The 26,558-nt window shown below is 46.4% G+C and overlaps 1 non-coding gene across 1 annotated transcript; it reads left to right on the forward strand.

Annotated features, from left to right (window-relative positions):
• The first annotated feature begins 12,508 nt into the window (after positions 1 to 12,508).
• LOC112938679 (uncharacterized) lies at positions 12,509 to 14,992 on the forward strand. The gene is made up of 3 exons (XR_010741080.1): positions 12,509 to 12,756; positions 12,835 to 12,936; positions 14,937 to 14,992. It is a non-coding gene; the product is annotated as an uncharacterized protein (transcript).
• Positions 14,993 to 26,558: the final 11,566 nt, after the last annotated feature.

Raw genomic sequence — 26,558 nt, forward strand, 5'->3', positions numbered from 1 at the left:
TGTTGAGAAGACGCTCTACGCCTCTCACCAGCTAAGAGGACCTGCTGCAGATTGGTGGGAGAATTACTGCAATGCACATCCTGAACCCACTAACATTGCTTGGGATGAGTTTGCTATGGCTTTCCATGCAGCTCATGTGCCTGAAAGCACTATTGACATGAAGAAAGAAGAATTCAACAGACTTAAGCAAGGCAACAGCAGTGTCAATGAGTACCTAAGTCAGTTCAACAAGTTGGCTCGGTACGCCCCTGAGGAAGTAGACACAGATAAGAAGAAGATCAGGAAATTCTTGAAGGGAATCGCAGTTGGAATGAGACTCCAGTTGCTTGCTCATGACTTCCCCACTTTTCAACATATGATCAACAAGGCACTTCTGCTTGAGGATGCCAGAAAAGAGGCTACCGAAGAATACAAGAAACGCAAGTCGCAAGTCTAACCATCAGGGAAATTCTTCCCGAGGCGCACCTCGCCCTCGCTACGGTCAACCCATGCAATACCACCAGTCGGTCACTCAGGCTAACCGACAGCCAGGCTACGCCCCTCGTGTCACGCCCGGAAATTCACTAGTAATTTCCGAACTTATTTGTGCATAAAATCCTCGTCCAGGAATCAGCCGAGGTACACAAACTGACAATTTTAATATACAAACCCATCATAATAATAACGTTACATACTTACAAAAGAAAAGAAAAACAGCAGCGGAATTAACGGTCTAACGATGGCTTCAGCTCCACTCCCACAGGCAGCTCAACTGGGGTATAAGCCAAACGTCTTCTCCTTCTGGATCCTTTATCTTCAACTGAGGTTTGATGATTATTGCAAGAATGAGCATATGACATACTCAACAAGCCACACAGCAAATATGCAAGTACACAAGGATACCAAAGGATGGCATAATATAGGCTCATTTGCGAAAGCAGCATTTAGCAAAGAGTTAAGAGTAGTAAAACAGTAGAGTAATTAATCAGAAATTTTAATCAACACTGAACAGCACACCCATGCTGTACAGGCCCAACCATCCTGAACAACCATACCCGGCTGTACAGATCTAACTCCAAACCAGGAGCTAAGCAAATTATTACCAGATATTAACATCCATAATTATTGTGAGAGGTGTGAGACTAATCACGAAAAACATTGCTCAACTCGCCCATAACCGCGGGCACGGCTATTCGAATAGATTAAACTCTGATCAGAGGTGTACCACTGTACCCACAAGACACAACCCCACATCATGTCACGATGTGCCTCAATACCACCACGGTACCTCGGAAAGGAGTTGTGACAATACCCCTTGCACAACATAACCCATTACAGCGCACCTTTCCTGGATCATAATCACCCCCTTATAAATAAGGCATGGACTCCCCAGCGACCCCCGTGAACTTCTCGCCACTTCTCAGTCTGGCGCACTATAATGAATCACGCTATACAAAAGATAAAGCCGTTGCCCACGCTGGCTTGTGGTTGGCATGATAAATGTTTCACAACAGTAGCTCGCGAACCGGTCCTTAATTGTCATGAGCACAACCATCAAAACCATATGCTCACAACCCACCTTAACCAGGTTTTAATTATCAATTAATTAACACCACACGATTAACCATCGTGAGCTACCATTTAATGTAACCATAAAAATAATAATGTAACATAGTTTATAATTAATCCCTTTAGTTAGCTAATGTTTCTAAGCATGGCTAAGCAAACTTACATATAGCATTTAGCTGAACCAATCCAATATATAAGGTTCACGCTAATCAAATTATAACCCATAGGAAAATAAGATCATCTTCGGCCATTAATTAATTGGGAAAGGTTCACCACCCGATGACATTCGAAAATAATGCATAGTTGAAATAAAATAATAGCTTTAAACGGGTTCAACATGCTCAAAGGGTTATTTGGGATCTGTGTGACTTGCCTTGAGCTTCCGCAAACACTTCCGAACCTTGCTCAACGAGAACGCTCTCCTCCGGAACGTCGGAAACTAAAGCGAAAGAACAAAAATCAACAAAACAGTACAAAAACAAGCATAAACAGTACATGTGAATATTTTTAACATGTAGATCTTGATTTTAGAAAAATTTAGCAACTTGAACCACCTGAAACGGATCTACGGTTATTTAGTTATGATTTTCCGAAGATTTAATCTATTAGAAAAACGGGAAAAAGAAAAACCGATGATGTCATGATGACGTCATCAATGGCGGCCGAACCAACATGACGACCTCGCCGGAGATTGGATGGTCGGCTGCGACTTTGGAGGACATGTACACGTAGAGGACGACGAGACGAACCCAACGGTACTCACCCTCGAACCAAACGACGAACGACGACGGCCGGCGACGAGATGAACGGCGGCGGCGGCTCGGACCTCGCCGGAGATGGAGCTCCGGTGGCCGGCGACGAAAGGGGACGGGTGGCCGAGCTTCCCCACGGCTTGGCGCATCTAAAGGCGATGGCGGCAAGCGGCAGCGACGGCGGAGGCGGCGGCTCGGCGCGGCTGCAACCCGGCCGGCGGCGGCGGCGGACTATGCGGCGTCGACGGCGAGCTACGGTGCACGGGAGAGGACGGGAAAGGGGGCAAACGAAAGAGGAGGACTAGGGGGTCCTATTTATAGCCTTGGATTGAAGAGATCGGACTCCTCCCGCTAGAAATCGATCCGGGAAATCAAAAACTCGGTTTTGGAGATAAACTCAAAAACGAGTTCGATTCGGATAAGATACTCAACCATTTGCTCCGATTCTTGGGGGAAAGGATAGAGGAGGATAAGAGGAATATTTCCCCTCAACTAATTTTGCAAACGAAGCACGGGATGCGGCGGATTCAACGGAGGAAGCGGCAGCACAGAGCTCAGCACGGGCGGCTGGAGCTTGAAGAAGAACAGTAACGCGGGGACGCGAATTAGACTTTTCTGTGTGGTTTCCTATGCTAGGCCCGATTGAAGGAGGGACCACAAATGGACTTTGGAGGAGGGATAAGGCCAGCCGAAAGGAAGGGAGAATGGGCGGAGGAGTGAAGCTGAACTTTTCCTATTTCGGCCCGAAAAGGAGAAGGGGATTTTAAATACTTTTCCAACTAAATTAATCACGGAAATGATCTTTGAATTGTTAAAAATACTTCCAATGCTCAAATAATTCCAAGAAAAATCTTGAAAATACTTGGACACTCAAAGTACTTAACAAAATTATAATTAGACCATTTAATGATTAATTTAATATGTGGGTAATTACTGAAATGCTCTTTGTATGATTAAAATTAGGAATTGAGCTCCGAAAAATCCGAGAAAATTCCAGAGAGTATAATTAACCATGGAGAATTTAATAAAAATTAAATCCATCCATGCTTTATATTTAGGAAATTTTATTTCCCACATTTAACTTCACTTGTAAATTAATGAACATTTAATATAAATTCTAATAATAATTTATTAAATAATTTATGAATCCTGAAACAAAAATCAGGATGTGACACCTCGCCCTCAGATGAACCGTCCGGCACCTCCGCCACAGCAGCGTGCCCCTAGTGGCAACACTGCGCCAAACAGTGTTACCTCCTTCAAGTCACCACAGGGACCGTCAGCAGTTCAGTGTTTCCGGTGCAACCAGATGGGTCACTATGCTAGACAGTGCCCTCAGAATCCTACCAACACCAACTCAGGGCATGCTAATGGCAGCACCGCCAGAACTCCTACTCCAGCGGCAGCTCAGTCTCGTCCTAGCTCTCAGGCAAGTGGATAAGGTTCTCGTGCTTCCAACCACTTTGGTCGAGGACGTGTGAATCACATTCAAGCTGAAACCGCTCAGGATGCTCCAGACGTTGTGATGGGTATGTTCTCTGTCAACTCCGTACCCGCAATAGTTCTATTTGATTCAGGAGCTTCCCATTCTTTCATATCACAAGCTTTTGTGAAAAGAAATGGTTGGAAAACCCAAAATTTGCGTGTACCAATGATAGTACATTCCCCTGGGAGGAATATAAGGGCAACTCAAATATGCCCGGAAGTTAACCTTAGAATTGAGGAAGTTGACTTTCTAGCCAAACCGATAATCCTAGACTCGCAAAGCTTGGACATCATCCTAGGGATGGATTGGTTGGCTAAGCACAAAGGACAGATAGATTGTGCCGAAAAGTCCATCACTTTGCAAGGACCTGGAGGAAAGCAAGTCCGCTTTACCCCTAACACCCCTACCGCAAGTCGGTCTATCCTAACCTGTTTACAAGTCACCTCCTTGGAGTCGGTGCCCATAGTCTGTGAATATCCCGACGTATTTCCAGAAGAATTAACGAGTATGCCACCAGACCGAGAGATTGAGTTCGCCATAGAACTGGCACCAGGCACAGCTCCAATTGCAAAAAGACCCTACCGAATGGCAGCTAATGAGTTAGCAGAAGTCAAAAGACAAATCGAAGAGTTGGAGAGTAAAGGTTATGTGCGACCTAGCTCATCTCCTTGGGGAGCCCTAGTGCTTCTGGTTAAGAAAAAGGATGGCTCTGAGAGAATGGTAATCGACTATAGAGCCCTGAATGAAGTAACTATAAAGAACAAGTACCCGTTGCCACGGATTGACGATTTATTCGATCAACTTAAAGGAGCAAGAGTTTTCTCAAAAATTGACTTGAGGTCAGGTTACCACCAACTGAAAATCAGATCTGAAGATATCCCGAAGACCGCTTTCTCAACGCGTTATGGTCTATATGAGTTCACAGTTATGTCCTTCGGACTCACCAATGCTCCAGCATTCTTCATGAACTTAATGAACCAAATCTTCTTGGAATACCTGGACCAGTTTGTCGTGGTGTTCATCGATGACATCCTGATATACTCCAAGAACGAGGAAGAACATACTGAACACCTGAGGCTGATAATGGAAAAGCTCAGAGATCATCAACTATTCGCTAAATTCTCGAAATGCGAATTCTGGTTGGACCGAGTAGCATTTCTTGGACACGTGATTTCCTCCAACGGTGTCGAAGTAGATCCCAGCAAGGTTGAAGCTGTACTTGCTTGGAACCCGCCCAAGAACGTGTCAGAAATCCGCAGCTTCCTTGGCTTAGCGGGATATTATCGAAGATTCATTGAAGGATTCTCTAAGCTAGCCAGACCTATGACCGAACTGTTAAAGAAGGAAAAGAAATTTCAATGGTCTGCAGCCTGTGAAGACAGCTTTCAAGAAATGAAGAAAAGGTTGACCACTGCACCAGTTCTCACCTTGCCAGATATCCGAAAAGATTTCGAGATCTTCTGTGACGCATCAAGACAAGGCTTAGGATGTGTCCTAATGCAAGAACGAAAGGTTGTGGCCTATGCATCCAGGCAGCTCAGGCCTCATGAAGTCAATTATCCCACCCATGATCTCGAATTGGCAGCCGTGGTTCATGCTCTTAAGATCTGGAGGCATTATTTAATCGGGAACAGATGTGAAGTATACACCGATCACAAAAGTCTTAAATATATCTTCACACAGACCGAGTTAAATATGAGGCAGAGAAGATGGTTGGAACTAATCAAGGATTACGATCTTGGAATCCACTATCATCCTGGTAAAGCCAACGTGGTCGCTGATGCGCTAAGTCGCAAGGCCTATTGCAATGTAGCTCAAATACGGCCTGACCAAGAGCATTTGTGCAGAGAATTGGAGAAGTTAAGGCTGACCGTGGTACAGTCAGGAGTCCCTGCCAGCTTGACAGTACAGCCTACCCTAGAATCGCAAATCCGGGAGGCTCAGAAAGATGACGAAGGGATAAAAGAGTTAATAAAAAGAATACAGGAGAAGAAAGACACCAATTTCTCCATAGACGATCAAGGCACAGTTTGGTGCGGTCCACGCATCTGTGTACCGGCCAAGAAGGAGTTAAGAGATCTCATCCTAAAGGAAGCTCATGAGTCCGCTTACTCCATTCATCCAGGAAGTACGAAGATGTACCAAGATATCAAGGCATACTTTTGGTGGGCTGGAATGAAGCGAGATGTCGCAGAATATGTAGCCTTGTGTGACATTTGCCAAAGAGTCAAGGCAGAGCATCAGAGGCCAGCTGGTATGCTGCAACCCCTACCGATTCCCGAGTGGAAATGGGAAGAGATCGGAATGGATTTCATCACCGGTTTGCCAAGAACCCCCAACGGGTACGACTCCATTTGGGTAATCGTGGACCGACTCACGAAATCAGCTCATTTCGTGCCAGTGAAAACCACCTATGATGGAAAGAAACTAGCAGAACTCTACATGACCCATGTCATGTAGATTTGGCTGTCCCAAGAAAATTGTGTCAGACCGAGGCACTCAGTTCACCTCAAGGTTCTGGAAGCAGTTGCATGAAGCCCTCGGAACTGATCTGAATTTTAGTACAGCCTACCATCCGTAGACCGATGGTCAGACCGAAAGGGTAAACCAAATCCTAGAAGACATGCTACGTGCGTGTGCCTTGGATTTCGAAGGCACTTGGGATCGTTGTTTGCCGTATGCCGAGTTCTCATACAACAACAGTTATCAGGCCAGCATTCAGATGTCGCCGAATGAGGCAATGTTCGGAAGAAAGTGCCGCACCCCCTTGTGCTGGAATGAGGTGGGCGAAGCACTGGTATTCGGTCCTGACATACTCAAGTCAGCAGAAGAACAAGTTAAGCTGATACGAGAACGTTTGAAGACAGCACAGAACCGTTAGAAGAATTACGCTGACAATCGGAGGCGTGACCTTGAGTTCGAAAAAGGAGATCATGTGTACCTGCGGGTATCACCCCTCCGTGGTATGAGAAGGTTTGGGATGTCCGGCAAGTTAGCACCCCGCTACATCGGCCCCTACCTCATAACGGCCAGACGTGGCGAAGTGGCTTATCAGCTTGAGCTACCTGAAGGTCTCGCAGATGTGCACAACGTGTTCCACGTATCCCAGTTAAAGAAATGTCTTCGAGTTCCAGAAGAGCAAGTTCCCCTGGGTAATATCGAGCTGGAAAAGAATCTGACCTACAAGGAAAGACCGATCAAGGTTCTTGAAGAGGCAGAACATCAGACTCGAAGGAAGACCATCAAGTTCTACAAAGTCCAATGGAGCAATCATTCTGAAGATGAGGCAACCTGGGAACGAGAAGATCTTCTCCGCGCCGAGTTTCCGGAGCTGTTCCCTTAGGTGCTGAATCTCGGGGTCGAGATTCTTGTTAGGGGGGTTGGTATGTAGCGCCCGTTCCGTCGTGGCGCCTAGCGGGAAAATTATCTCCGAAAAACCCTAATTGCGAAATTTGTTTCTTTGATTGTTGTCTAGTGTCCGTGCCATCTCAAGATCTCAATCCCCGATCTATCATCGAGTTCTTTTCCGAATCCAATTCCTTCCAAATCGAATCCCTCTGCAAAAGTCTAGTTTGCCTCCCCGGGTTCGATGGGCCGAATTCCGCTCGGCCCATCTCTTCCCCGGCCCTCTCTCTCCCGGGCGTCTCCCTCTCTCTCTCTCTCTCTCTCGCTCCCTCCCCACCCCGGCGCGTTTCCCCCCCCCCCGCTCGCTGCTCGCGCGTGCGAGAGCCGCACCGAGCGCCCCCTCCTCTCGCGCGAGCTCCCCGCTCGCAAAGCCGGCCCCGCGCGCCGTTGCTCGCGCGCGCGCCCGCGTGGTTTCCCGCCCGAGCCGCGTCGTCTGCGCCATCCGCGTCGCCCGGCCCCGCTGCCCAGCCGCGCCGCCCGTTGCTTCCCGCGCGCGCGTGCCGAGTGGCCGACCGCCTGGTCGCCGCCGCCCTCACCCTCTGCCGCGCCAGCCCGCGCCTGTCGCCCGTGTCGTCGAGCCGCTCCAAACCATCCCACCGTCATCGCCGTCGTCATCGCTCGGCCCCCGCCACTCCGCGCGCTAGCGTCCAAGGGGCGGAGGCAGAGAGCCCCTCTCCCTCTGCCGAGTCGCCCCGCTCCCTCCTCCTTTTCCCGAATCGGCAAAGGGGCGAGCCCCCTTTCTCTCCCTCCTTTTCCTCTTTTTCTCCCCTTTTTCCCCTCTCGCCGGCGTCACCTCCTGTCGCCGCTTTGGACGCTAGCCGGAGCGCCAGCTCGCCGGCTTGACCGCCCATGTCGGTTCCCCTCTCTCAAACCGACATTGCCGCCCATTTAAACCCGTCTTCCCCCTCCCTTCCTTTCCTCCCCCATTCGCCTCCTCACCGTTGCCGCCACTCCCGTGCTCTGCCTCGCCTCCGCCGTCCATCGCCAAGCGCCGGGAGAGCCGGTGCGTTCGTGGACGCGGAAGGGGACTCCGGGCGCGCCCTCTTCTTCCTCTTCCTCGGCCCGAGGCCGGAGAGATCACTCCCGCGCCGTTGGCCTCTCGTCACAGCGCCCCTCCTCACCACGGTAGTGCCTCTCTCCGTTCCTCCTCCTCGCTCCATCTCCTCCCCCTAGCTTTCGGTAGTAGCTTGAGTAGCCTCCCCGTAGTTAGTCGGCGCCGCCCCGACCGTTGCCGTCGCTCGCCGTGTGCTCGCCGCCGTCGCCGCCCGAGCTCCGTAGCACCCGCTCGTCGCCGGCCTCGCTCGGCGTAGTTCCGCCCAATCCGACGCTAGCGTCGAGTTCCCGAAGCCGCGTAGATGCTCTCACCGCCGGGAATTGACCTCTCGTGACCTCGTCGCCATTTCCCTCTTCTCCCGCCGCCGGTTGCCACCGCCGCAATCCTCCGCCGTCGAGCAACCTCCGGCGAATCCGAGCCGTTGGCTCGCCTCCCCTTGTCACGTGCAACCGCCCGGTGTGCTCGCTGTTGCCCGTATCGCCGTGGTTCGCTCCGCCGCTCGCCGCCGCCGCCCGCCGTCCATTCGCGGCCGGGTCGTCGTCTACCTCCCGCCGGCCCGCGTGGCAGCCACGTAGGCGCCACGTCGGCGCCAGCTCAGCCAGACCGGGTCGGGCCGACCCCGGTCGGTCCCTCCGCGTGCGCGCGATCCACCGCGAGCCGTGAGGCTGCGCGTGGGCCCGCCGCACCTGCGTCCACCGCGGACCGCGCGCATGCACCGCGTCCCTTCTCCGCCCGCGCGCGTGCGTCGCGTGCTCCTTCCGCACGGTGAGCCGAGCCGCTGACAAGCGGGTCCCACCCGGGACCGCGTGTGGTGAGCCCGGTCCACCGGACTCTCTGTCCTCCCTCCCGCGCGCGCGCGCGCTTGGGCCGTCTTGGGCCGGCCGGCCCGTTAAGATCGGCCGGTCCGCTCCATTTCCCTTGGGCCGCGCCCTAGCCGCCCGAGAGAAGTCTACTTCTCCTCCCTCTTCCTTTTCTTTCTCAAAATGGATTTAATTTAATCCTTTTAACTTTAGACCAAAAATCCAATAATCTTAGAAATTCAATATCTTCCCAACCGTAAATCCGTTTGACTCCGTTCAACTTCCAAAATTCCCCAAATCTCGAGATCTATCTAATGGCACGCTTAGAGGTCATTAATAGGGCTTTATTTTCGCCGTTTGTTGAGTTGTCCCATTTCGCGTGTAGTTTCGAAGCCCGAAGACCCGCAGTGCGAGGATTTCGAGGATCAAGCTCCAGATCTCGAGCAAGGCAAGCCACCTTTGAACATCTTGAGCCTATATTTGAAATTTAATTATATTGCTTGCAAAATATTATGCATTGATAGGATCGCACTTAATCTTTTGTCCCATCTGCAAGGCAGATTGGCGGACCTACCAGACTTGTTGCATTTGATCCTTCCATTGTTAATTGCTATACTATGTCCCCTTGTAACCACCCAGTTGCGCCTCGATAATCGTGCACTCTGTGCGAGAATCGACGGTCGCCTTCAAACTTAAAATCTGAGTAACAACTTGGGTAAAACTGGAGTTTTACAAAAGACTTGGAAAAAACCCGACACCTGGGTCGGTGCTTGTGAACTAAATGAATTCCCAAAACCGCGGACCGGGGAACGTACCGGGTGTACGGTTTCCCGCTCTTGCACCTAAGGACCGTTTCCTTGGAATTTCATCCGAACATAAGACAAGTATGACCACATGGGTGGAATGGGACACCCCTGGCTGAGTAACTAGCTTATCAGGGGAGCCTTGATGCCGAGAGACATGTGGATTCGCCGGGGTGGTGTCGGGGAGGACCCCTGGGCTTCCTGGCACAGTATGGTCTGGGACCTAACCTGTTGTTGGTCTGGGACCCCTCTCGTCGGCATATGGTAAACCTGTGTCGGCTTTCGAAATGCCTTGTCATGAAAGCTTGGAGGTCTCCCGACGTGGCTGATCCCCACGGGCTGGATGATCCGGGTTAGTAATGTCATGTGGGTAAAGTGTACCCCCTCTGCAGAGGTTAACAAACTGTTCGAACAGCCGTGCCCACGGTCATGGGCGGATGTGAGGTGATTCCTAGCGTAGTTTTGTTTGACTACTGCTCGTGAAATTGCTGTTGTGAAAATGGGTTCGATGTTTGAAAAATCAGCAGCTGACGGGATCAGCTAGGCCCGGGTGGCCGTTTGGAAAGTTGTTGGCCCGGGTGGCCGTTTGAAAAGTTGTTGGCTCGGGTGGCCGTTTAAAAAGCTGTTGGTCGGGTGCCAACCTTGTTTCAAGATCTAAAGACTGACACATTGCACATACTCCGACCGGACGAGACGCACTGTCTCATCCGTGTCGTTTGAGAAGCACTCACTTAGTTGCTTTTAGAAAAGAGTTCAAATAAAATCAATTGCTAAAACAATAGCCTTTCCTTGAAGCCTGCATTAAACACTTATTTCCCCTGGCTTGCTGAGTACTCCCGTATTCACCCTTGCTCTATATAAATAACTCCCCCCCAGTTGCTGAAGAAGATGAAGCGGATCCTGCTGATGAGGAGTTCTTCCAGGAGCAAGCTGGCTACGATGAGTTTTAGGGTTTCGGCCTAGTTCCCAAGTCGCGCCTGTGTTGATTGGTCCAAGTCCTGGCTTCCGTTTTCCTTTTGTAATGCAGTTGTGAGCTCGGGATCTGTCCGCAGCCCAACATGACTGTACTCCTACTCTATAATAAAGAGACTTCTGTTGCTGTGATATTCTGTCTTCCTGTGATACCAGCACTGTTTCCTGGGACTGGTATCGATTAACAGGTTAATTTGGAGCGTCACTGTAACATACCCGAAATTTTAGGACTTAAAATTTCTTGTCAAAATAGTTAGAGGTTAACTTCTCCAATTTTGAGAGAGAGCCAAAAATTTCCATTTTAATTTAGGTGAAGATCAACTTAAACCATTGCATGATTAAAATTTGAGAACAAAATAAAATCTTTTCATTCCCAACATTAGACTAGAAATGTCACCAAGCATACATGTACATAATGCATGCCTAGGCTCGAGTTCTTTGTGCATTTGGAGTTTTGGTCTTGCATTCCATAATAGATCCCATGAGCATAATCTAAAAGAATTACTTCACTAAACAAACCTATAGTTAATCTGTTAATCTTGGGTGATAACATGTGGACTTAATATTAAACTCAAATATCATCTTCTTAGTCTAAAAGAAATTTAATGTAATCCCTATAATAATATTAGATGCAATTATGAAGTGGGAATACATATACAAACAAAGGTCATCCTAATTCTCTAAAATATTTTGTGCAAGATAAAATCATGGAAAAATTTATGTGGACAGTGATTAGCACAAACTTATCCTCTGTAATTTTGGTAACATGTTAACACTCAAGTTGAAATCTCAAATTAATCGGTCGAAGCAGACAACTAAAAGAAATCAAATTAAATTTAATCGGCTAAAACCATATTTCATCCAAAAGTACATTTAACTGCACATAAGTGAACATGGGAAATAATTTATTCAAATATTAGATTAGTTATCATGAATAAATGTAATTTTTCTAGATTTTTCCTCCTCTGTTTAAGCCTCCTAAAAATTCAATCTAGCTTTCTAATAGCCCATCTTTGTTTAATTTCTGTGAGCAGTCCACCCATTATTTTTGAGTGCAACCAAAGAAAATGGAATCTAGGTGTAATCATCTACCACCAGTAAAATCTACACTAATTCTTCTGGTCTACACATTAAGTTATGTAGTTACAAAGTTAGAGGAGAAAATAATTCCGAAAATTAATCTAAAAATCAAGTTTACCAGTCTTCTACCCATATCTCTCTCCCTGGCCTAGTTTCCATCGAGTTGGCCCCACTTGTCAGTGCCTTAGGCTAGGTTCAGCCCTGTCCAACACTTCCTCCTTCTACACCTCTCTCTTGCCTAGTGGGACCCCATTGTCAGCCTCACATCCCTCTCCACACGGGCCCACGACTCAGACCCCGCGCGCCACGCGTGTGAGCACGCGTTGAGCGCGGAAGAGGGCGAGCTCCTCCTCCCCATCTCCGCCGGCGACCGTACTTAACCCGACCGGCCGACCAACTCACTCTCTCTCGCCCCTGTCTCGTTTCGCGGAAGAACCGAGGTACCCCGCCTCGGATTCGCCGGGAACGGGGGTGCCAACTCCGGCGCCGGTGAGAGAAGTCCTCGACGCCGTCGCAATCCGGTGAGCTCCATTTCCGTTCAATAAGCGTTCTGTATTTCCCTCTCAATGCCGTCTCTAACGCCACCAAGAACGCCTCTTTTGGTGCAGCCAATCTCCGGGAACGCGACCGCATCAACTCGGAACACCGTCGCGCTCTGGACGCCGCTGCTTCGCCTTTGCTCGTCGCCCAGCTTCCACGGTTCGTGACAAGCTGAGCCACTTCGCCACGAGCTTCATCAACCTCTGTAGATCAAGAATCCCGAAGGAATCGACGCGAGGTGGACCACGGTGGGAGATCCTCTTCTTTTTCTTCCAACTCTGGCCGCCGACGCCATTCCTTTCTTTCTCCTTCTCTGGTGAGCTTCGGCGCAATCTTTTTCGCCTAGAGCTACCTTGTGCTGATCTAAACCGAAGCATGCACCCTCTATATGCAGTAGAAGCCCGGGAGTACACCGTCGACGACGACCGTAGCAGTTGCGCCGTCGCCGAACCAGTACACCGTCGCCAAGACTTCGCCGAGCCGCGTTTGATTCTTGGTGAGCCTCCTAGTAGTCCCTAGAGTCCTTATCGTACGCATGCACGATTAAATCGAGCCTCAAAACCCACATGCATGTGCAAGCCGAGCTGAGCCACCGCCTCTAACACCCTAACAGCCGCTATAGAGCACCAAATCTTGCCAGAAAGCCACCAATAGGTTCGCACGGTTGTTCTCTACACTTTTTGTTTTGGGAGCTTAAGCTGAATCGCCGTTGTTCGCCACTGGTGATGCTGTGAAGCTCGCGGCTGTGCTGCTGCTCTGCTCTGTCCAGAGCAAGGGCATGGCTTTTGAAATTTAAAGACTCCCAGGGATGTATTAACAACTGGAACAGTCACTTACAAGTAGGACCAGTAATAATCTGTAAATAAACTAAAACTCAAGCATCGTTTTGCATACAAACCTAAAACTAGGGGACTGCAGGATCTATTTCCCGAGAAACCAGGGGTTTTTGCGCAAAATGTTAGTAACTGACATATGGGCCTAGGACTGCGGGTTGATTCCTAGAAAACTCAAGGGCCTTTGTGCATATTGGTCCCTCACAGCCATGTAGACCCATCCTTTAAAATCTGAAGAAAAATTAGGAAAATGCCCAAACAAATATATGTTTAACAGAAAAATGCACAAAGTTGTAAAATCTATATAAAATCAAATATAGCTCATTTTGAAGTGATTCCAGTTGCTGTAGATTCTTGAAGTTATGAACTTTATTCCAGGAATATAAAACTTGACACTCACTGTACAAATAATGTCTCTAAGATTTATCTAAGATAAGTCATGCATAAAACATGTACAAACTTATAAAATACATAGAAAATTCATTTCAACTCATTTTGAAACAAACTCAAAAACTGCAGATTCATCATCAGACACACTCTGATTAGGTTAAATAAAAGTAATGACTTACTTTGCATCAAATGGCTCTAAAACTATTATCTCTATAATGATTAGTTTTAGATAAGCTAAACTTTAGAAATTCATGTAGAACCCAATTTAGCTTCAATTTGAATAAACTTAAGTTATGTAGGATCACTAAAACATGTATTTCCAAGTTATGAAATAAGATTATATACTTGCTGTGTAGTAAAAGTCTCTAAATATTCATATAAGGATTTACTAACATAGAGCAGCCATTAATTTGTAAAACTTGTAGAAAATTTATTTTTAGTCCAAATGAAATGAACAAAGTTTCTATAGAACCAGCAAATAGTTATCTTCAACATAGTAAAATAAAATTTGTCACCTTTTGTAGAGAACATTGATCAAAACCTTAACTTAGTGAAATAAGAATTTAAACACATAGGGTTGTTTAAGTAATACATAAACATGTATAAGTATATATATACACTTTAGGTCTAATTAAACCTAAATAAAAACTTGATTGACCAGTGAAGCCATAGTTCCATTCCCATCCACTAAAATTAGAAGAACTTAGCTCATATAACAATTTCTAGGTTAATATAATATATTGCTAGTTTAGATTAGAGCATCTCTAGTTTATAAAATATGAACCATAGTAGTAAAGACCATAAACATGTGAACTAAAAATGTTTTAGTTAAGCGAATTATTCCTTTTATTCAACTTAAACAGGAAGTAGCATGTTCTGAACCTATAACTCAAAAGTCATGAACATATAAAACACTATATGCCTAAAACACGTTGTAACTTGTAAAATCTATAAGAAAATCATTATAATTCCAAAAATTGTAAAACCAAATGTGTTAGTCTTAGAAAACACATCTCCACACCCCTGTGAAGTCTAATCTAATAAAAATCACTTTACAAAAGTATTTCATAACACTACCTAAGACTATACTATTGTAAACCGATAAAACTTCTAAAATTCATAACTCCTAAATGGAATAAAATAAAATAGGAATTATTTCACCTAAATTCATTTTAGATCATTTCCAACCCACTGTGCATAAATCATGCATTTTAGAGCATTTTGGATTTTCAGCTCTTTCGGTGTTTAATTGCATATCGTGTCCTTTATCTAGATAATTGCATAATCGGTGAAGAAGTGGATTAGGTGCTAACAATTCTCTGATCAAGGCAAGTTTTCTCCTCCCATCCTTTGAACACATTGAATCCCATGATTTGAGGAATGAAAATATTTGTTTGCAAAGTTGCATGTGAACTTAGACTATATCGGTATTTGAAATTGGGTTAAGGTAGTTATGACCTATTTGCTGCATATTCCACCTTGAATAATTGATCCTCTTGCTGTTTGAACCCCTAGAAATGATTAGAGTACATTCATTGTACTCAAATGGGTTTATATATGCTCTATGTGCAACTACTTGCTTAGCCATGCTTAGAAATATGCAAATGCTCATTCCATCTATAATTAAAATGTGAATTTTGATACATGAACCCTTGCTGGAATAAAATGAATATGATGGGTATTTGCGAACTAAAATGTGTAAAATGTGATTTTATACTTGGGCGGCAAGTGGTGTGCATATGGTGTTAGTTGCATACCGATAGGGGAAGTGTTTGCCCAAGCCCATAAGGACCGAACTTGTGTCACCCATTTAAAGTTATCCGTACATCCACATGTGCTAGTATGGGATGGCCTAAGCTGATTAATCTATTTAGGACTAGCCTTGCATTCTGGTAGGCCGGTGTGTATGAGTTAGTCGATAATTCTGAGGAATTAGTCGATGATTCAGAGGAACTTCCTATTTGCCCCGACGTGGTAGTTTATGTGACTAAGTCTGTCCAATACAACGGTATTGTGCCACGTGGTGGGTTCCCATCGTGTCCGCCACCACGGCGTTAAGTTTAAGGCGTGGGCCCGCCACTTAACGGTTCTAGGTATATTCCAAGTATGCCTAGGATGGAGGAACACGTATCGTACTGGTGCAAGGCTAGGCTCTAAGTAGTGTAAAGGCTTCGTTATGACCTCTAGATCACATTCAACATGAAGAGTGTGGTGGAGTCTTGCAAACTCAAAACAAACTAGAGAGTTCATATCATGTGGGTAAACCTGTACAAACTCTGCAGAGTTCTTTAAACTAATCGATTAGCCGTGCTCACGGTCATGAGCGCTTTGGTGATGTGTCATGAGTATAGACTATGTTTTAAAAATGTGATCATGTGACATTGGTTTGAAATTGATAAATGTGTTGAGTTGTGTATGTGGTGATACATTATGACTTATTGTTAAGTATGGCAATAAGAGATTGTTTATGATGGAATTATGAAGAAGTTAATAATGAAACTTAAAACTTGTCTTTGTTAATTGAAGCATCAACTCCTTTACAAAAGAATTGCAAAACAAAACTTGCTTTATGCTGAAATTGAACTACATATTGCCTTCCTTTGAATATATGCCTTACATGTAGTATAGTAGGATTGACTTGTGCTTGCCAGTACATTAACTTGTTTAATGTACTGACTCTTGCTGTTGATATAACCTTTTGTTTGCAGGTTTAGTCTTAGTCTTTGAGTGATGCGGGTTCCGATTGCTTCTTCTAGGATGAGAACTTAATGGGGTATACCCCTAGTCGGTGTGCTTGTGTTTGGGTAGTCAAGCTTCCGCTGTTCTCTAATAAGTCTATTTGGCCGGTCGGCCTATGTAATTATTAAGTTGTTGTAAGTCTTAAGTTTCTTTCATCTTAGTTGTGTTTGCTATGTGTAATCATGCTTAAGATGAAAGTGTGAATCTAGTGCACATCCTGGGAACTAGATTCACATGAGTATGAGTTAGGAATATTTGAGAGGTTGTAGATCTTTAGCCATTTTTGTCAAGTCTCCTGAATGTGTAACACATCTGGTCGCCGCCTTCGAGTGGTTTGACGGGCACATCTCAGGCTGAAGTTGACTGGCAGGCTAAGGGCCCAGCAATGTCTCCAATATTCCTCTCTCGAGGTGTCGGATGTTTCATTATGCTTGTTTGATGACTTGAATTATTCACTTCATCTCTCAAATATAATGGAAGGTCCGGAGAGCCTACGACAGTCACGGGCTAGTTCCAGTCGGGGCTAGCTCGGGGCGTGACACCTACCATCCCGCCGCCACCCTTCTGCCACTGCTACCTTCAACAGAGGCCGCCTCCCGCCGCCTGCCACCTCCGCACGCCGCTACTACCGGTGGGTCGCCGTCAGGTCGGTTGAGAGGAAGAAGGGGAGATGAATGAGGAGGAAGAGAAACAGAGAAGAAGAGATGAGAACGAGAGGAAAAGAAAGAGAGAAGAAGAGATAAGAACGAGAGAGAGGTGGGTGGTGGGCCCCACCGGCTCGACTGGTTTTTTTTAAAAACCGACACCTATAATAAATTTTTATTATAGGTGTCGGTTTGAAAAATCAACAACTATATTATAGGTGTTGGTTTTTTTTATAGAACTGACACCTATAATCACTGAAATGCGCTGGTTTTTGTATTTTCGGACCGTGGAGTTGAGAAAAGGTCTAAAGATACCGGTTTTAACACTTTCCGGTACCTATAGTGGTGACACCTATTTGATGTTTTACGTAGTGAAAACACGTGTTGGCAGACATATTGATAAGGAGCTGGGGAGGGAAAAAGACCTTGCTGCATAAGTGCAGAGTGCAGACTTTGCTGCCGCCCTGCCGGAGGACGAGCCACAGCGGTGGCTTCCATCACCCGCCGCGGCCTGCATCGACCCTTCATCTCGACCAGGCAGACATGGAAGAGAGCAGGAAGAAAGACTAGGAAGAGGAACAACCAAACATCAGCGCTACAAGTGCGCTCTACTCCAGATCGATGGAGCAGTGGAAACGTCGATTTCCCCCTCGGCCTGCTTCTCTGGCCCATGTCACGTGTGACGTGTTGTTGTTTAGCATTTGATTGGGCCAGGACCAGGGGTCCAATACAATTTCCTAGGGGTGTCCCACGTTGTATACATACACAGGCTATACTTGGAGCGTGGGTTATAAGCTCTCGAGCGGACATTCCCTCATCGGCTTCTTGTCTATTGCATATTATCTAAATAGTCATAAAAAATATGAAAAAATTTATGAAGATAGATTAATATGTGATATATCACTACACAAACATACAAATTAAAATATGACTTCTACAATCCATAACAAAAATAACAAATTAAATTGTGAATAGTATACACATACTCACAATCATATATTTGTTATTTTTGCTATGGATTATAGAAGTCATATTTTAACTTTCATGTTTTTTATGACTATTTGGATAGCATGCAATAGACGAGGGGACGTCCCCTCGAGAGTTTAAAACAGTTTCCGCTATACTTGCCTTGATCCTGTTGGTTCGATGGCCAGAAATTAAAGTCTCTTTTGGCCTTCCCTTTTTAGCCAAATTTAGTATCCAACAGCAGAGTGCTTCTCCAATACCATCTACCAAGAGACACCACTTAATAAGTATTCAACTAGTTTTAAAGTAACAGACAAGATGGTGTTAGGAATTAATATACCACATGCATGTTGAGAACCACTTCCATTCCACCTTCGATCGGACTTATTTCGCAAAACTATAAAAAACTTGTAATGATCCCGTACTATCAAGAATATATATACTTAAATGTACAACGGCAGATCCAGAAATTAGTTCGTTGGTGTCATAACGTGCCTATTGGTATCATAGTATACTAATTGTACTTAATCATAGTGTTATAATATATAGACAAGCAGTTTAACCATAGGTTTTACCGAATATCATCGGTGACGTCTGACACCGGTGTTTACACTGTAGATCCACCCCTGAATGCACACACATCTCATATAAAATTTCTAATTAATCAAATCCATTTTAAAAAAACTGGAATAAAGTTTGCATGAAATTTTCCATACCGTCAGTATAGAGCAGCTCACGTTAATCATTAATTGATACGGTACATCTATCTATACTAATATAAAAAGGAGTTGCCCCCGTCCAATCCTACAGGCCAAATCACCCACATCAATCTCTACCGTCCATCTGCATATCTTGTGATCCGTACCGTCCATCTGAATATCCTCTAGAAACGTACAGTCTACGCGGGCGAAGACCACGCGCGATGACTACGCGCCGGTGCGAGTGTGACACGCGCTCCTCTTTTCTCATCCTCCTCCTCGCGTGTGCTGCCGCCGCCGCCTCGCACCACCACTGTCCCCACCGGCGCATCTCGCTCCTCCTCCTCCACCACCACGTGCCGCTCCTCCTCCACCACCACGACGTGCCGCTCCTCCTCAGTACTCCTCCTTGCATGTGCTGTTGCTACCGCCTCGTGCGACCGTTGCCCTCGCCGGAGCCGAGTTCTTCCCCTTCCGCTGCCGCCGTCGGAGCCAAGGTCGTCCCCTTCCGCCGCCGCCGTCGGAGCCGAGGTCATCCCCTTCCACCGCCAAGCTGAGGTCTTCCCCATCAGCTGTTGTCGCCGCACTCCACATCAATATGAGTGTACACGTAGGGTCTTGACCCATCACGCACGCGCAATCCCCACCGCCGCGGCAAATCCTCCTCACTGACGCGCTCTCCCCACCACAACGCATCGATACATCCGCACAAACCCTACCGCGACGCAATCCTCGCCAAGACCCCTCCTCCGATGACAACGCTGCTGTGCCGCTGCTTTGCCTACATGCCGAGGTTGTTCCTGCAAAAGTCCTCGGCTGTCCACGACCGTACCTATTCTGTCACGCCTCCAGTGTTCTCGGTGACAACGGCAGTAAGCGGAGGCGTTCGGCTCTACTTGCTGGATGGCAGGGGAGGGGAGATGGTGTCCGTGCGTACTGTCCTCCATGTGGTGCTCAACTTCGCCTTCCTTCCGCGGACCTCCCTCCGACGTGGTGCGCGTGCTTGCCGCATCGTCGTCCCCCATCACAAGAGGGTGGCGATCAACCTCACCGCCCTCCTTGGACCTCTCGCCAGCATGGTGCGTGGACTCGCTCGCCAACCACCCCAGCTCTCCCTAAGCCGTGGAATTGCAGTCTCTCCACCACGCCTGACGATTCCACGGCCTCCCTTTGTCGCGCGAAGGGAAGTCTGTGAGGGACTTCCCAGTCATCGAGGGACCTCCTTGTCTAGCATTTGGAAACATCGGTTCGTTCAATCTCTCCTCTCCAGTTCACCCCTTTTCTTGGTTCAATTTGAACAATCAACCAATGAAGTAAACTATTTTCTGTATGTACGTGAAGAATCTATCGGTGTATTGTGCCCTGTAGGTGTTCGATGAATTGCTGTTGAGGAAGGGATAATCAGTTCACACCCATTAATTTGGTTGTTCACTTGCTTTCAGATGACATAAAACTATCGACATTGTGGCCTACTTGCATGTCCCATTTTTCAGGTATTTAGAATTCACCACAAATGGAATGTATTCAAGGGGACATCACGAATACGAGCGATATGCTCTTCTTCCATGGATAGATCTTAAATTATCCCGCTGAAGTTGGAGATGGATATGTTCTTGACATGGAAGGCAGCAAAATAGGCCTATCATTTTCAAGATCAAGGGCAGCTACTGTTAGGACTCTCTAGGATCACCTAGGTTTAGATCTAGTCGGGTGGTTCTATTTGGGTTGATGTTTGAACAACAATGGATGAGGGAGAGGGTTTAGAGAGACCGACCGGTTGAGGTGTTGGAGGATGAAGATGTGCCGAACATCGTCGTTGTCGTCGCGGGCTTGATGTGGACGGCGGCGACGGTGGTCGTGACGGTGACGGCGGTCGTGGCAGTGGCGGTTGCACGCGATCCCGGCGAGGTCGTGGCGCTGCAGTGGCGTTTCCCGTCACTGGTTGCGCCCCCTTGATCGGATTAGGGTTTGTGGGGTGGAGTGGCGGTAGCGACGAACCTTGTGTTGTGAGCCGCCCCGGCCTCCACCCCTTTTATATGGCGCAGTGTGACGGGGGCCAACCAGCCATTGGGCTGGGCGCCCCCAATCAGGGCGAGGGTCAAGGCCCCCTTGTGCCGTTGGGCTCAAGGGGAGGGAGATCCATCTAACATTCTCCCCCTTGATCTTACTATTTCTTTTAGCCTTTTTCTATTCCATCACAGATTTACACATAGAGCATGCTTCATCGTCACAGTGAATCACCGATGGATTCGACAGCCACTATACACATATCTATTCAGAAATAGATACTTTAACTTTTCGGCCCTATAGTCCAGGATTCATAAGGCTTCCCTTAAACCCATGCCGGCTACATGTTCCTTGAACACGTTGGGCGGTAGGCCTTTCATGAGCAAATCCGCGAGCATCATTTCTGTTCTAATGTGCTCGAGACTGATTGTTTGATCTCGGACTTTGTCCTTCACAACATAGTAATTTATGTCAATGTGTTTGGCAGCACCACTTGACTGATTGTTGTGACATTACATTACCACGGGTTCGTTATCACAGTATAACTTTAGTGGTTTCTCAATACTGTTAACCACCTTTAAATCCGGTATGAACTTCTTTAGCAAGTTCACCTGCCCCGTGGCCTCATAGCATGCTATAAACTCGGCATACATAGTAGACCCTGCAGTGATAGCCTGTTTTGAGCTTTTCCATGAAAGAGCTCCTCCTGCCAGGGTAAACACGTATCCCGATATTGACTTTGTATTATCTTTTGCAAAGTCAGAATCTGAATACCCACTATCTGGAGCGATTCTGACAGCATGAGGCCTTTTGTTCCTTGCAAATAATGCAAGACTTTCTTTACCAATTTCTAATGCTCTGGGCCTGGATTACTCTGAAATCTGCCAAGTAACCCGGTAACAAATGCCAAGTCAGGGCGTGTGCACAACAGCGCGTACTGTAGGCTTCCCACAGCTGACGCATACGGCTTTTTTTTTCATTTCGTTGAGCTCATACTGATTTGTGGGACTTTGCCATGCCCCATACCTTTCCCCTTTAACTATACGAGCAGGTGAAGCACTGCATCTGTACATGTTGAATTTCTTCAACACATTTTCTATATATGCCTTTTGAGAAAGTCCCAATGCATACTTTGTTCTATCTTGGTGAATCTCTATGCCCAAAACATATGAAGCCTCACCGAGGTCTTTCATGTCAAAGTTTGAGGACAAGAATTTCTTTGTTTCCTGCAGTAGACTGACATTAATACTAGCCAGTAGAATGTCATCCACATACAAAATTAGGAAAATAAATCTCCCATTCTTAAACTTTGAATAAATACAGTTGTCCTCAATATTCTCTTAAAACCCAAATTTCTTTATTGTTCCATCAAACTTCAAGTACCACTATCTCAAAGCTTGCTTTAATTCATAAATGGATCTCTTTAGACGGTATCCCATATTTTCGTTTCCTTTCATGACAAAACCTTTCAGTTGCACAATGCATGCTTTTTCCTCCAAATCTCCATTTTGAAATGCTGTTTTTACATCCATCTGATGTAATTCCAAGTCATAATGTGCCACCAGTGCCATTATTATCCTGAAGGAAACTTTACAAGAGACTAGAGAAAATGTCTCATTGTAATCAATCCCTTCTCGTTGCGTGAAGCCTTTTGCCACAAGTCGCGCCTTAAACTTTTCTATATTCCCTCTGGAGTCATATTTGGTTTTAAAGACCCATTTACAGCCTACTGTTTTGGCTCCTTTTGGGAATTTCTTCTAAATCCCAGAAATCGTTTAGTTTCATTGATTTCATTTCATCTTTCATGGTTTCCAACCATTCAGATGAGCGTGCGCTTCTCATGGCCTCTTCATATGAGGTGGGATCATCCTCCATATGCGACTCTTCTATATTATAAACTTGATAGTCATCATGGATAGCCGATCTTCTGACTCTTTCAGACCTCTAGGGGCCTCCACATTTGGCACGTTCTGTACCTGAGGCTCTTGTTGAGTCTCCTGTACTGGCACATTATCTGTCTAAGGCTGTTGCAGCTCCTCCTCTGGTGTGGCAATAATTTATGTTGAATCCTGTAGAACAGGTTCCTCACTTTCATTCATTGTTGCCACAGGAGGGGTAACAACAGGTGCTGGTACCGCAACGTCATGCATTGTAGGCACAACATCAACAGGTAGAGAGAAGAAAGGCTCCTGAGTCGACAGAGCGGGTACAGACCCCCGCCACTCCTCAAGATCAATTTCTCGAAATACCGAGCTCCCCCTAATCATTTCGTCTTCCAGGAAGACGGCGTGTCTCGTTTCTACAAACTTTGTATAACTGTTTGGACAGTAGAAACGATAACCATTTGATCTTTCAGGATAGCCAATAAAATGGCAGCTGATTGTCTTGGGGTCTGTTATCGAAAGGACAACGGCATAAGTCGAAAGACGTGGTCACTCAACAGTAGTTGGAAAAAAAGTAAAGTGTATAAAATTGAGAATTTTTCTTCGGATCCCCCATTACATGACCCTATGGGACTATTTATAGCCCTCATTACTGGTTCTTACTACTAGGGTTGTGGTTATATAGGGGAATTTACATAGTTGCCCTTATGAAAGGGACATTTATATGGGTACATAGTGTAATCGAGATTCATGGGCCCCTGATGGGCCGTCGGGCGATCATCGGCCCAATAGCCCCTAGGCTTGATGGGCTGGAAAGACTTCTTCGGTCCTTGCGGGGGCGAACTTGCTACGGCGAAGTCGTCTCCCTTCGGCATATACTCTTCGCCCTGCATCCTTCGCCCAAGAGGCCTTCTGGCTTGGCAAGGTACCCGTGTGGTTCCCTGCCTCTTGCCGTCGTTATTCCATAGTCTTCGCCATGGGGGGTCTTCGCCCTGACTAACCTTGATGTCTCGGGCTTGAATCCCCACTGTTCGCATGGCTTCGGCAGGTTTGGTCGAAGGGCCTCATGCCCTATGGGACTATTTATAGCCCTCATTGCCATACCGCCAACAAGCCCCTCACGGGCAAGGGTGAGATTGGAGCTTCGGCCGAGACCGTGCAAACCATGTGGTATGGTATGTGGCGCCCCCTTTCGACCGATGCTCATGCCGAAACCTACATTGTTCCTGCAAATAAAGTTTATTGTCTATGTGACAGGTATTGTTTTGCCGCTCTTCGCCTCCTGCGGACGCGCGGGCAGGTGAAGCTTGCCCCTAGGAAGCGGAGGGTTCTTGCTTCCTCCGATTCCGATGACGTGGACGACGTCGAAGAGTGTGATGGCGAGGAGGAAGGGGAGGAAGAAGAGGAGGCGGAGGCCATGGCTGAAAAGGCCGCGGACGAGGCGGTCGAAAACCGCGTCGACACCCCTAGCTACACTCCTACTCCAAGTCCGGGACATAACGAGACTGGGGTGGAATCGAACAGCTCCCCCCTTCACCGAAAGGATTTGGAGGGGGCGAAGGCGCTAGTTGCCTTCTCGGCAGGCAAGGCGGTGTTAATGACCAAATTTGGTAATATCATCATCGGAAGTGAAGATGAGATCGAAGCGCAATCAGAGATAAGGATTGCTGTGGGAACAGAGTAAGAATCGGCTGGAGTCCAGATCGGCTACGACCAGAATCGGCTAAATCCGAATCAGACTGGGTTAGGTGATGCAGCCGATTCCGATAATACGACTTGGTGTACAACATCGGGTTGAGTTGATATGCTTCAAGATGATTGCCGCACGTGGATAGAGTCCTGAGAAGGCAATTGTATCTATTAATTAGGATATTTTATGTAATTTCCTTAGAGATATGCTTGGGCAAAAGTCTGCCGCAAAGACTTATGGTATCTTAGAGTTTGTTAGAGATAATAGTCGTGTCCGTTATGGACATATCTTGTAATTCTCGGGTATAAATAGACCCGAGCCCTATGTAAAACACACACACACGTTCAATACAATTTCGGCGCATCGCCACCTTTTTGCTTTAGTTTTATTTCGACGAGTTCTTGCTTTTGGGTTGAGCTGCATCGGTTTTGATCTTCAACAAGAGGTAAAACTTGTTATGATGGATTGTGTTCTCGGGATTAGTGCTTCCATCTTTACGACACTCTAATCTTATTTATGTAATTCGTCAAGTTATCATATATCTTACATAATCTTCGACAATATCGTCATCTAACCTACAATCGGCTAACATTTGTCGACAGAAGGCAGCCGATTAGGTTAAATAGCGACGTTGACCTAGATTATATAAGATATCTACCACTTTATGAAACATCCGGTGGCTTGATTGTCTAGATATTGTTCTTCCTTTCATACTTAATGTTGCGTCAGTTAAGTTCGATCTATTAAGTCGTGCTTAGAATTTCAATCTCTAGCCTGCCTTCTGGTTGCCGATTAGGGTAGTATCAGAGTTTTAGCCGATCTTATCTGATTTAACCATATTTGATCTATATGCTTCAGTGACATGTTAAATCTGCCCTTTATGTCAAGATCTTATTGCATTCAAGTATATTAACTTTTGTTTGGTATATTATGCTTGTTTTGATATCTTTATATAGAGTAGTATCGAAGTATTAGCCGATACATGCTAGATCAATCTGATCGGCTATGCTATAAACATATATAATCCTGTTATTTATATATATTTCGATCTAAGTGATTTATACTATCTCGGCATGGTGACCGATATATCCCAATCACTTGATTTAAGTATATATTAATATAAGAACTATATATCGTTAATATCTACAGCCGATTGGATAGATTTAGTTCCTTATTGTCTATTTATAACCGCCGATCGATTCACATATGACATCGGCTCAAAGATAAATGATATGTCATCGGCACCTAGCCGATCGGCTATCATTTATAGATTTAACCACGAATTCTTTGTCTCTATTTCTTGTTGATTACAGGATCGAATCAACTGGCACGCTCATACATTCGAAGGCGAGCTTTGGACTTGCACTGGAGTTAAGCAGATCTCCCAGGCCTCGTGTTTTCTATCAACACACTTTTGGCACGCCCGGTGGGACCATCACCACCTCATGGCCGAGAAACCACCACCACAACCATCCCCAGCTAGCCCAGGCTCTGTCAAGGAAAAGATGCAGAAGTTAGGATTGACTGACGTCAATGAAGGAAACGTCGTGCCGATCGATCCAGAAGAATTCACACCTGAGCAGAAGAAAGAGTTTGAAGCAATGTTGCAGCAAGCACGGGATCAGTTCTTGAACTCATTCATGCAGACCCGCAAGGGGACACTTGTTCAGAAGTACAAAATAAAAGTGGTTGCTGATGATCCTGGGACCAGTTCTTCTAAGAATGGAGACAGGAAACAAGCGCCAGACGGCTCGGCTCAACCGAGTGACAAAGGTGCTACCGACGGTTCTCTAGGAAATCAGGGTGACAATTCTCAAGGAGTCCATGAAGTGCAAGGTAACGGGGTGCATGGAGTTCAAGGTGATGGTGCTCAGGGGTTGCAGGGAGGAAATCTTAATCAGAATAGTGAGGCGGCACAAGATTTTTTCAATAATTTCCAAGACCGGGTTGACTACGCTGTGCATCATGCTTTGATCAATCAGTATGGGGTGTTAGTCAATACCTTATCAAACATGATGAAGTCAATAGCCGATAGTTCAATAGCTGAGCATCAGGCTGCAGGCTCGGTTTATTTGCAAGGAGGTGTCTTTCCAAATTGCTGACCGATGTTCAGCCATCTATTCAGGCGATTCCCTTCGTTGCACCAACAGCTCAGCCAACGGCACCGGCATCAACTCCCCTACCTGCTCCGTCAGCAATGGCGCCAGGCTAGCCGGTGAACCCTCGGTTGTTAATGAGAGAGCAGCCACAGCATAGTGGGTAGGTTGC

The sequence above is a fragment of the Oryza sativa genome, chromosome 4 (genome assembly GCF_034140825.1).
Source record: "Oryza sativa Japonica Group chromosome 4, ASM3414082v1".
Taxonomy (NCBI): Eukaryota; Viridiplantae; Streptophyta; class Magnoliopsida; order Poales; family Poaceae; genus Oryza; species Oryza sativa.